The sequence below is a fragment of the Marmota flaviventris genome, chromosome 11 (genome assembly GCF_047511675.1).
Source record: "Marmota flaviventris isolate mMarFla1 chromosome 11, mMarFla1.hap1, whole genome shotgun sequence".
Lineage (NCBI taxonomy): Eukaryota > Metazoa > Chordata > Mammalia > Rodentia > Sciuridae > Marmota > Marmota flaviventris.
The window spans coordinates 47,505,599-47,517,362 of record NC_092508.1 but is presented as its reverse complement, the minus strand read 5'-3'; positions in this window follow the sequence as shown (position 1 = coordinate 47,517,362).

Below are 11,764 nucleotides of genomic sequence, written 5' to 3'. Positions count from 1 at the left end.
GTACAAGTTCTGGAAACAGGGATAGGAAGAAGGCCAGAAATGGCTAGCTTTCATAACAAAATATGAAATAACTAATCATCTCCTTAAAAATATGTGTACTTACAATTTTGATAAAAAGCAAATCAAATGAAGGTCCCCACATGGCAGTGGCGGCATTCTCTCTTCAGGATAGCAGCCATGGGGGTTCTTCCCACAATTTCTCTAACCTCCCTACACATAGGGGAGGTGTGAGGGTCACCCCTGGAAGGCCATCCCCAGGATAGCAGGCTCCTTCCACATATCCATGATCCTATAAGCACCAGTTTCCTTCAGGGAGGCCCTTTCTGTTTAAAATATTCTTTTCTCCCTCCAACTGAACTCTCTTGCCCATAATGAATGATGGGGGAATGTCAGTTTATTCAATATCCTATAGGTATTTAGTGGGCAAAATGGAACTAAATTTCAGTTTTTCTGCCTGTCAGGTTAGTGTTCGATCTCCACAACATCCATTCACATGATATTGAATGTATCATCCTTTATCAAGGTTGAGAAAACCCTGATCCTCAGGATACACATAGTCTAAGGTGGACAGCAGTTGTGAAATACTTACATCATAACAAAAAAGTACGATTTATGAAGTTCAAAGAAAGCAGCATAAATACGCTATTACTGAATGTAACTTGAGCTTAGACTGGGAGTTCGGGAAAGCTCTCTAATGAACAAAAATATTTGAAATTAGGCCTGAAGGATAAAATGAATTTTGGTCACTTGAAAAGAGTGGGAGACTCTACGGTGTGTGCTTGTGGTAGGCAACATATGCATGAAAATGTGTTAACTAGGAAAACATTGAGTTGTTCAGGCTAGGATGATAATCAGTGGGCTGTGGAAAAGGAGGGACCATATCAGGTAAGGTGTTGTGAGTCTGGGTAAAGATATTAAACATTAATACAAAGAGAATCAGAAGACACTGAAAAGTTTAGTGACAGTATTGACGTCACTAGATTTTTAAAAATAGTACTCTGCTCTGCAGAGAGTAGATTAAAGGGCTATAAAAGCAGATATAGGGAGACCAATTAAAAGGATATCACAGGAGTCTGTGCAAGAAGACGTTTGAATTAGGGCAGTGTCAGTGGAAACAGAGAAAGTGGAGAGGGCTAGAAAAGTTTTGGTAGTAAAATTAACAACTTGATTCTTGGGTATAAGAGGTGAGAGAAAGTGGTTAAGAATAACTTACAGATCTCTAGCACACGTAAATAGATTGATGCTGTATCTATTTAAAGGTAAGAAAAACTGGAGGAAACCAGGATATTTGTAGAGAAAATGAAGAGGGTGTACTGAAAACTGGTATAGGAGAAAAAAATATATATTTCTTTTCTCACCTATTACTAGGTTCCTGGCTGAAACACTATCACAGAAGACAGATAAACAAGATACACACATGCAAATTTATTTAATGTAAGTTTTAGAGGACACAGGAGGCTTTGGAAATGAAATTCAAACAAGGAAACAATATGATCTGATGGTAAGAAACTGAGGAGAACTTGGCCAGGCTGTTTGTTCAGATGACTCTTGGCCTCCCTGTGCCTTCAAGGATGAGAATGCTCCTTTTTTTCTGGATACAAGGAGGGTATTTATGGAATGGAAATCTTATGATCTACTTTAGAGGAAGGTCAGAGAGTTATTTTACTGCCTGCTTCAGAGGAGAAGGGCGAGAGAAGGTCAGAGCCACCTTCTTGCTTCTACTGTTTCCTTAAGTGCCAGTATGCTATATTTTGGGCACACGTTTATTCTCCATTCAATTACCTAAAATGTTTTCCCTAACAAACGTTATTTTATTTAGTAGATTTTTCTCCTTTTATTTCCGACACTCTTAATAATTTGCTTTATAAAATCTACATAAAGTGTTTATATTTTAATGAAATTAACAGAATATGTTTTGTATGCAATATTACATTGAATAAAGATTAAATTTTAATACTGCATTTTTCTCGATGGCAATATGCAGATACATTGTATATAAGAGTGGAAGGAGAAAATGGATAAAAGCCAAACTTAAATAGCTTCATTTTTTTTCCGTCCCATAACCAAGGTTCACTTGTGTCCTTATAGGGTAAAACTAAAATTACATGTCTGTTCAATTACTGTGAAAGAAATGTAATCTTTTTTAAGTTTCCTGTCTAGCATTTTTGAGCCAGTGGAAAAGGACTTTTTTCATGTCTTATAGAGAATTGAAATTCCTTTCACATTTGATCTAGATTTAAATGTCATTTCTCTTTCAATCATACAAGCATAGGCAGCAAAGTATTTTTTTTGCATCACATATATATCACATATTTTACTTTTAGTAATGGTAATAAATGCTCAAATTGATAATTTTATGGCCTCTAAGACAAAAAAATCAAATTTGGTTATTGCTCTCACCACATTATTATAATTCTTTGAACTATGTCACAGAATTCTATTTCTGAACTTCATGTAAGCTCTTGAAAAGAAAACTAGAATTTTCCCTCGTTAGGAGTCTTAAAATATTTGGGTTTTTTTTTTTTTTTTTCAATTTTCCTTTTTTTCCTGATTTTATTTTTTCAATTAGCACATAATAATTGCACATAATTAGGGGATACAGCATGATAATTCTATACATGTACACAATGCATAATGATCAAATCAGAGTGATTGGCATTTCCTTCTCCTTAAACATTAATCATCTACTTTTGTCAGGAATTCTTAAACTCCTCTCTGCTAGTTCTTTACAAAATATATAATCAATTATTATGACATAATTATCATGATTACAATGTGTTGATAAATTGTTTATAATCATTTGGGCATAAGAAATTAAGTAAAATATAAAATGGGAATTAATGCATGTCATGGTTTGGATGTGAGGTGTCCCCCCAAAAGCTAACATGTGAGACAATGCAAGACAGCTTGGAAGAGAAATGATTGAGTTATAGCCTTAACCTAATCAGTGAATTAATCCATAATAAGATTAACTGAGTGGTAACTGGAGGCAGGTGGGGTGTGGCTGGAGGAAGTGATTCATTGGGGCCATGGCTATGGGGAATGTATTTTTTATCTAGAGAGTGGAGTTTCTCTCTGCTCTCTGATCATGGTGTGAGCTGCTTCCCTCTGCTACACTCTTATGCCATGATGTTCTGTCCCAGAGGAATGGAGTCAGCCTTCTAGGGACTAAGACCTCTGAAACTGTGGGTCCTCAGATAAATTTCTTCCTCCTCTATGATTGTTCTGGTCAGATCTTTTAGTCACAGCAGCAAAAAAAGCTGACTAAAACAATTTATAACCTTTTTTTCTTATTTTCTTTTATGAGCACATTATAATTATCATAATAGTTGGGTTCATTTTGACAAAATCATATATGAATGGTATTGAATTTACACTATTTCAGTCTCTGGTCTCCACCCCCCCACACACACACACACACACTTTCCCTCTCTTCCACCCTCGTCTATTCTCCTTCCTCTACCCTACTGGTCATCCTTTCACTTATTTGTTTGTTTATTTAATTTTGATTTGTGATTTATAAATATACAAAAAAGGTGGAATTTACTGTGGTATATTTATGCATAATGCATGGTTTTCGAAGATCACCAAATAATCATGTTACTTGCTGTCCTCTCAACAAAAATAAAGCGATATTTTATGTAGCATGTACTTAGCTTTCATTTTGTATTAGGAATTGTCACACATTATTCAATTGCCCATTCTGAACAATGCAAATGAGGCAAGTGAAGATCAGAGAGGTTGAGTAACTTAATCAGGATCACCATGGTAGTACACAGCAAAGATGAAATTCACACACAGGTCGTCTGCCCCCAAAGTCCAGGTTATCTTCACAGAAAGCAATTACTTTTAAACACATTGAGAATGTGTGAAAGGAAAATGATAACTTTTTAAAAAAATGTTATGAATGTATTATTAAGGAAAGAAAATATTGAGTAGGTTAATATTAAAAAAAAAAAAATGAACCTGATATTCTTCCTGGCTCTTTTCTCTCGTAGTTTTCTGAAGGCAAAATTCGAAACCAGAGACTCACTGTCTGTGGCATGACTATTAGGTAGTTGTTTTTTTCTAAAGTGTTCAAAGCTATCGTGAAATTATTTTAAGAAAAAATTAAATGAAGACTCCAATAAGGTATATAAAGTAAAAGAGGCCTGAAATTCACAAATTTCTGTGCAGATCAATTCTCTGAAGGTTGAGAATTCATATAATCATGTTGAATTGTTGTTTTTAAAAATCCATCTAAATGCTGGCAAATGAAATTGCAACCCACCAAAGAATATCTTAAATTAAAAGAAAATGCTGAGAGCTGGATTGTAGTCAGGATGCTGCAGTAGCAACGGTTACCATGGAGGCAAATTGGAACAGATAGAAAAGACCCAATATATCAAACCTAACACCTCAACTCGCATCTGGGCAATCACTTCACACAGTATCGCGTGCTGCAAAGACATCCCATACCAGCTTGTTACGGGAGCATCCTACACATCATTAGGCTTCAGATTTTTGCAGCTCCTACCAACATTTTTATTGTGATTTTTGTTAATTTTACTTTTGTCTTTGCATTAATCTCAGCAATCATAGCTATAAACTGGAATTTTTAGGCATAATATTTTTTATTTTCTCAAAATTATTGAAAAATATTCCAGTGACTAAACCAATAGGTTCATAAGGAAAATGAAAGGTAAACATGACCATATTTAGAAAAGGAAAGGTTTTTATTCTTTAAATTCATAATATTTAAAAGATCAATTAAACAGGATGAGAATGATTGAAGACAACAAAGTTTCTCTTATTCCTCATGAACTGGTTCCTATGATGGGAAAAGGGCTCACTCCAGTATGTTTCATGTGGTATTTTAGATCAAAGAAATGTTCCTTGGGCCTAATATTACAGACATGGTATACCTATAATTTATACATTTTTCCAAATTGTTTTTCTTTTTTTCTTTTTCATCTAAATATTCATATCTTTCACAGTAAAGTTAAGATTTATTTAATTCCGCCACCACCTAGCAATTTTTTTTTATAAATAGAGGCATCTTTAGGAATCAATATAATGTAACCTGGTCAACCTTCTCTATCCACTCTGCCAGTGAAAAATACTACTCTGCACCCCATAGATTAGACCAGATGAATTGGATTTTCTCTTCTCTTTAATACCTCTCCAAAATTAGTTTCTAGATTCTACTTTCTAAATAGGTCTAGATCTGTATCAATATCCATTCTAGTTTTGATTTGATTCGAATTTATGATACTTTTCACCAAGTCTCTAAACTGGTCTCCCTCCCTGCCCCCTTTCCATTCTCTACTTGGTTGCCAGACAACCTTTTGTACAATTCAAAGTTATTCTTGTTACTCCCTATCAATGGTTCCAAATGGTTTTCAGAATAAAATCTAAAGTTTAAGCAACTTTTTGTTTGTCTATTTAATTTCCTCTGCAGTCATCTCATAATATCTAGCAACTGAACATCACCTGACATTTCACAAGATCAGTGTTCTCTTATACCCGCATGTGACTGGAAGACTCAGTCAGTTCCAGCTCACATTCCCTCCCAGGCTCTCCCATCTCCCTTTTCCCTAGGCTGTTAGGTATGTCTCCTTCAGACTCTGGGTATTTGTACATATGGCCACACTCTGAATTTGTCTTCTCTAGACTCTACCTCTGACTGTGAGCTCCTTGAGAGTGAAATGGTTGTTAATTTCTAGACAGTGTGTTCAAAATATAGCCACATGGATATTGTTTTTATAAAGCCTGTAATTTAAAAAAAAAAAGTCCGGACTTTTTCACATACTTTATTACATTGTACATAAGTTAAAATAATATTTTAAGGATGCTACTAATGGGGTTCAAGATATAACACTCCAAAATATTTTAAGCTGAAGAAATTTAAGAAAACTACAGAAGCAGGAAAGCTTTCCTGAAACAAGTCCTAATTTCTGAGGTTCCTCTCAAGCAACTTATAAGACCCTCATCCAAGAGTTGCCTTCCCTAGACCTGAAAGATAATGAGAGATGAAGAAGAGTGTGAGAAGATGGTGAGGCCACATTTCCTGCAGTTTCTTACTATCAGATCACACTTCTTCATCTAGTTGTACTTCAGCATGACCACCCACTTCTTTGTCAATACAACATATAATGTACACAGTTTTACCCATTGATTTGGCTTTTATTTCCTTATGAAATCTCCTTTGTCATGTAAAAGTCATATAAGTAAAGTTCTTTGCTTTTACTAAACTGGTTAGAGGGGACTCAGCTGTAAACCTAGGATGGATGAGGAAAAAATATTTCTCCTCCCTTATACTACCTGTTCATTTTCAGTACAGAGATTATAGTAAACATAGAGGTAACTGTATGGACGTGAGAAAGGCATTAAAATTATATGCTGTAGTGCTTTATGGTAAATAGAAATGATAATCTTCTCAAGTCTTAAAACTAAATCAAAATTTAAGTATTTTTTATTTTCAGAAGTATTCTGTCTATAATCCAGAACTTGGGCAGTCTTCTCTCTCAATATGTACTAAAAATATTCAATTTTCTTTTTACCATAATTGCCAATTAAAATTATCTGGGAAAAAAAAGACATTAACTTGCTTCTTTTGCAATCCCAATTAGCTTTCAGGAACTCAATTTTCAATTGCACAGTTCCCTTCCTCTTCTTTGCAGTGATAACAGAGAAACACTTGACCACAGTGGTGGTGGCACAGTTGTCAATCAGAGTGACTGCCATTTCTTTCTTTTTTAAGAGAAACTTCTAGGGACTCAATTTGTATGTGTCTCGTTGTTAACTCTCAAACCCCCCAACAGATCACACATACATTAAATGCCTTTCTAAATCTAGCTTCGTGAGCATTTCACAACATGTACTAATTATATATAAATATATGTAACTCAAAAACAGATAAATATCTTCACCACTCTACCCTAATTTCTCTTATGGATTGAAAAGAGAACAAGCATCCCTGTGGTATGCCTCCATGGGATATATAATATTGATTTTGATGAGCCTCTTTTTTTTTAGCTAATGTGCCACACTATGATTCTCTTCAAATGTCATAGCATAAATACATTTGGGAAGCACTATAATTAAGAATTCATCAGAATACACCGTGTATACCTCCTGATCTAAATGTGCTCTTAATTTTTTTTTTTAATGACATTGGCTTACATCACCATCCACCCAATCAGGTTAGAATAAATGTCAGGCATAATCCTCCTCTCTATCTCTCAAGACCTGTGAAGTTTAAATTCTATAAACATTTCTTCAGTTAGTCCACTCTACTCCATATAACTTCCCCTATCACAGGCCAAATGCTCATTATTTATCCTATGTAAAATCGCATCCTAAATTCCCTAGTCTTTAGTTGTATCAATTTCAAAATCATCCTCCATGGAATCACCTTTCTAAACATAAATATGTCTACTCCATAACCTAAAGTGCTACATTGCTTTCCAATTATCACCATATGTCTTCTCAAAACTAAGTCACAAAAGCACTCCACAATATAGCCAATACTCACTTCTTCAGACTCAAGCTTAACTACTTCCAACTAAGGTTCAGAAGGACCATACTACCTATATTCCACTGGACACAACCACCTGTGAACTTATTAAATTAAATCAAAGGTATCTGGATACCTGGGTGTTATCAATCCATAACAGAGAAACCAGGCCTATGAGCTTGTAAAACATGCCAGATTAATCAATGGTGCAATCCCTCACCTGAAACACAAAGAATGAGGGGCACCTAAGATACACACTGACTCATTATCTCATGAGACCACCTAGTTAATGTCACCTCAAGTGACAGGTGATGAATTTCTAACTCTCCCTGAGGCTTCATTTCACCTCCATCTCCTGCTTAATGTGATCCACCTGGAAACTTTCTGCCCCCAACTTTCTGCCTTCCTCAACTCTCTTCTAGGCTCTGTGAATTGGTTCCTTAAAACACTACCCAACCACCTGCAATGCAGTAACTCTTTTGCATTTTTATCTGCCCTCTAAATTTACTCTTGATGGGGCCTCTAGGAACTCCGAATCCCTGACCTCTTTCTTAGCCAGAACCTATATACATCATGGTGTGAAATATGGCATGTGACTTGAGTGTTATAGATATTCACATCTAAGATCAGAATGAAATAAAGAACTTACATTTCCCTTCTCACAGCAGCTACCAAGTGAACCTTAAGCATCCAGGGAATTGAAGTCAATGAATTTGATGTAGCTTGTGGATTTATTTTCATCCAATGAATTCTAAGATACAAGCATGTTTGGTCCACGTTAGTGGCGTGCCTTGCTCATAACAGCGTCATGTCACTCTGAAAGCTTTTTCTATCTGAGTCACTGCCAGAAAGACAGGTTGGGGAAAGAATAAGGTCACGATGGTTTCAAAGTTTTGCATAATGAAATGCATTATGATTAGCAGCCTGTGAGCTGAATTCTGAAAAGAGTGAGATAGGTCTAGAGAGGTTGATGAAGGCTGTTCCATGGAAACCTTCATTGCACATTGTAGACTTTGACTTTATTTGAAAACCAGTGAAAAAATATTGAAGGGTCTGAGATCAAAGAGTAACAGCCAATATTTTAATAAGACAACTCATCCTTCCTTTTCCTTATGCAAACTTTAAAGAAAACTCATTGAGCAGAACACAATCATTTTAAACAAAATCATGTAATTTTCCCCTTCAAGTTGATTAAAATCTTACATATTTTATCTAACAGAAATGATCCACTTTAAAAACAAAAACTAATATTAAAAAATGGAAGTCCTGATTATTTTATTCTTAGGTGGACAATCTGTCTTCCAGCAAAGAGGCTGACAAAAGGCATTAATTCCTGTTCCTTCATTTAGCTCTATCCTTTCAGATTCCTTTTTCCTAACTATTAAAATGTTAGGGGAGAAAAGGTTTTCTTCTGCCCTTTTAAGTTAATTGATTGGGCGCCTGCAAATTAAGTTAATTAAATATATGAGGAAAAGAAACAGATGTAAGTAAATATGCATGCACAGGCATTCCCAGAGAAATATGACAACGTGTTTGTTCAAACTTGGTGTTTATGTACCATTTTAATCAAAGATCAGAAGGGGCAGAGGAGTGTTTCTGGGAGAACAATTGACTTCTTTGAAGGAGGGTAGAAAGGGCATTTATGGAAAAACAAATTACATTTTGGAAAGAAAAATGGACCCTTAGGAGAACAGATAGACATATGATAGTCTTCTGACAGTATCTGCTTAAGTGTGTTGCTGATTTATCTATTAAATTGTTCCCAAGGAGTATATTTATAATTGAGTTCTTTGTGGTGAATCTGCCTTTAGGCAGATAAGGGATTCCAGGAACTCAAATGTTTCTAGCTCAAAATCATTTTTATGCGATGGTGGCCTATTCCAGAATCCTTTATACCAACGCCATTGTTACTTCCCAGACTGCTCATTCTTTATGGCTTTAACAGTTTTGACCCATCAACAACTTAACAAAAGCCTTCAGTGGGCATCTGATCCCTGTACTCTCTGTCCTTGAATTTTCAAAAAAGCTTTACAAAAAGCACCAAGTGAAAATAGTAAGAAAGTGATGAATCATAAAGAGCATTTTTTGAAAATCCAGCTTACAAAATGATATATCCTAAAATTATCTTTAATGTGTTGATGAGATTTGGGACAATTGTCCCAAAATATGGCACATGCACATTTAAGAAAATCAGGAAGTTACTCTCACCTTCTTCTCATAATTTCTCTAAATCAGACCATAAAACTTTGCTGAACATTCTGAGAAGGAGGACAAAATACCTTCAGATGGGAGATTGTTTTAGTCAGCTTTTTCATTGCTGGGACTAAAAGACCTGTCAAGAACAATTGTAGAAGAGGAAAGATTTATTTGGGGGTTTATGGTTTTAGAGGTCTCAATCCATAGACAGTCAGCTCCATTTCTTGGGGCTTGAGGTGAGGGAGAATATTTCGATGGAAGAACGAGGTAGAGGGAAGTGACTCACATGATGATCAGAAAGCAGAGAGAAAGGTTCCATTCAACAAATGCAAAATATATACCCCAAAGGCATGCCCCCAATGACATACCTCCTCCAGGCATACCCTCTCCACCTTCAGTTACCACTTAATTACATACCTTCTCCACCTTCAGTTACCACTTAGTTAATCCAAATCAGGGGATTAATTCTTTGATTTGGTTGAGGTTCTCACAACCCAATCATTTCTTCTCCAAGTCTTCCTGCATTGAGCTTTTGGGGGACACCTCCCATCCAAAACATGACAGATGTCCACTCTGGATCCAGAGGGAAAAAAAATGCTTGTCTCTGAAGACTCAGGAGCATAGAGAAGGATGTAAATAAATAGGCTTTTCTTAAGTTGTCCCCACTTTGTTACCATTAAATCATCTACTCTTTGTCCAATTATACATTTGCAAAACCAACCACTTCATCAAAATTAGCATAAAAATATGTTTCTTTATACCTTAATTTCCTCATGAAGGCCCCAGTGTCACATAAAACTTCCATTTAGTAAATTTGTGTTTTTCTCCTATTAATCTGTTTTTATTATGGGGACCTCAGCCATCAACCTAGCAATGGGTGAGAAAAGATTTCATCTCCCCTACTGTGTAAACAGTGAATATAAGTTCAAATTCAAACTAAAGAGCTTCACAGGAATTATTGCACATGACTTAAAACAAGCAGAAAATTACAGACAAACACTGTGATGTTGCTAAGTGGCAGCTAGCTAACTTGGCCTATCAGACAATTTGTTCCTTCCAGCACTCCAGTTTTTTTAGCACCTCCAATTCAAATCTATATCTCAACAGCATTGCAAAGGATCCCCTCAGGGGGACAGATATGGAATATTGCAAACAAAAATACCTTAAAATGTGGAAATGCATCAGCATTCATTAACATTTTTCTTAAGGAATACATATTTCTTTATATTATATAAATGCAAATGTTACCTTCCTCCCTGACTCTTTGATCATACTAAGATAATGATACTATTATCACCTTCAAACACCCAGTCCCTTTATTCACGAAAGTTTTACCCAGGTCCATACTAGTGATTTACACATAATAGACCCTCAATTATTTTTTAAATAATTGAAAGAATAAATTTCAGGGTTCAAATGATTTAGTTTGAAAGAAACATGCCCATTGGAGCTTTCTTTTTTCAAAAGTAAGACATATTGTTACCACAGGAAGTGGAAGTGCACGGGGGAGAAGAGTTTGTACCTTTGCTCTTCACAAACACCTGGAATCAAATCGGGGGGAAAAAATAGGTTTTATTCGAAACCAGCTTTGAAGGAAGACAAAGGAAACACATGTTTCAACTCATCATCTTTTGAAAACTCAAGGGCTATGAAAGCTTTTATAAAAGAAGAGGCTACAAAGTGGAACATGAAGAGCAGTGTGTATGTGTGTGTGAATATAGCTAAGCAGAGGGTCCCAGCCTCAGCTTCCTCAGCACTCTTGAGGCCAGCTTAGAGACAGCCCCTCACTTTACCTTGAGTGTTATGATTTAGATGTGGTGTCCCCCAAAAGCTCCTGTGTGAGACAATGCAAGAAGGTTCAGAGGAAAAATGATTGGGTTGTAACAGTCTTAACACAATCAGTGATTTTATTCCTAAAAGGGATTAATTGAGTGGTAAATGAAATAACATGTAGCTGGAGAAGGTGAGAATTGGGTGCATGGCTTATATTTGAATCTGGTGAGTGGAGTCTCTCTCCCTCTCTCTGCTTTCGGATCAACATGAGAGCTGTTTTCCTCTGTCACACTCTTC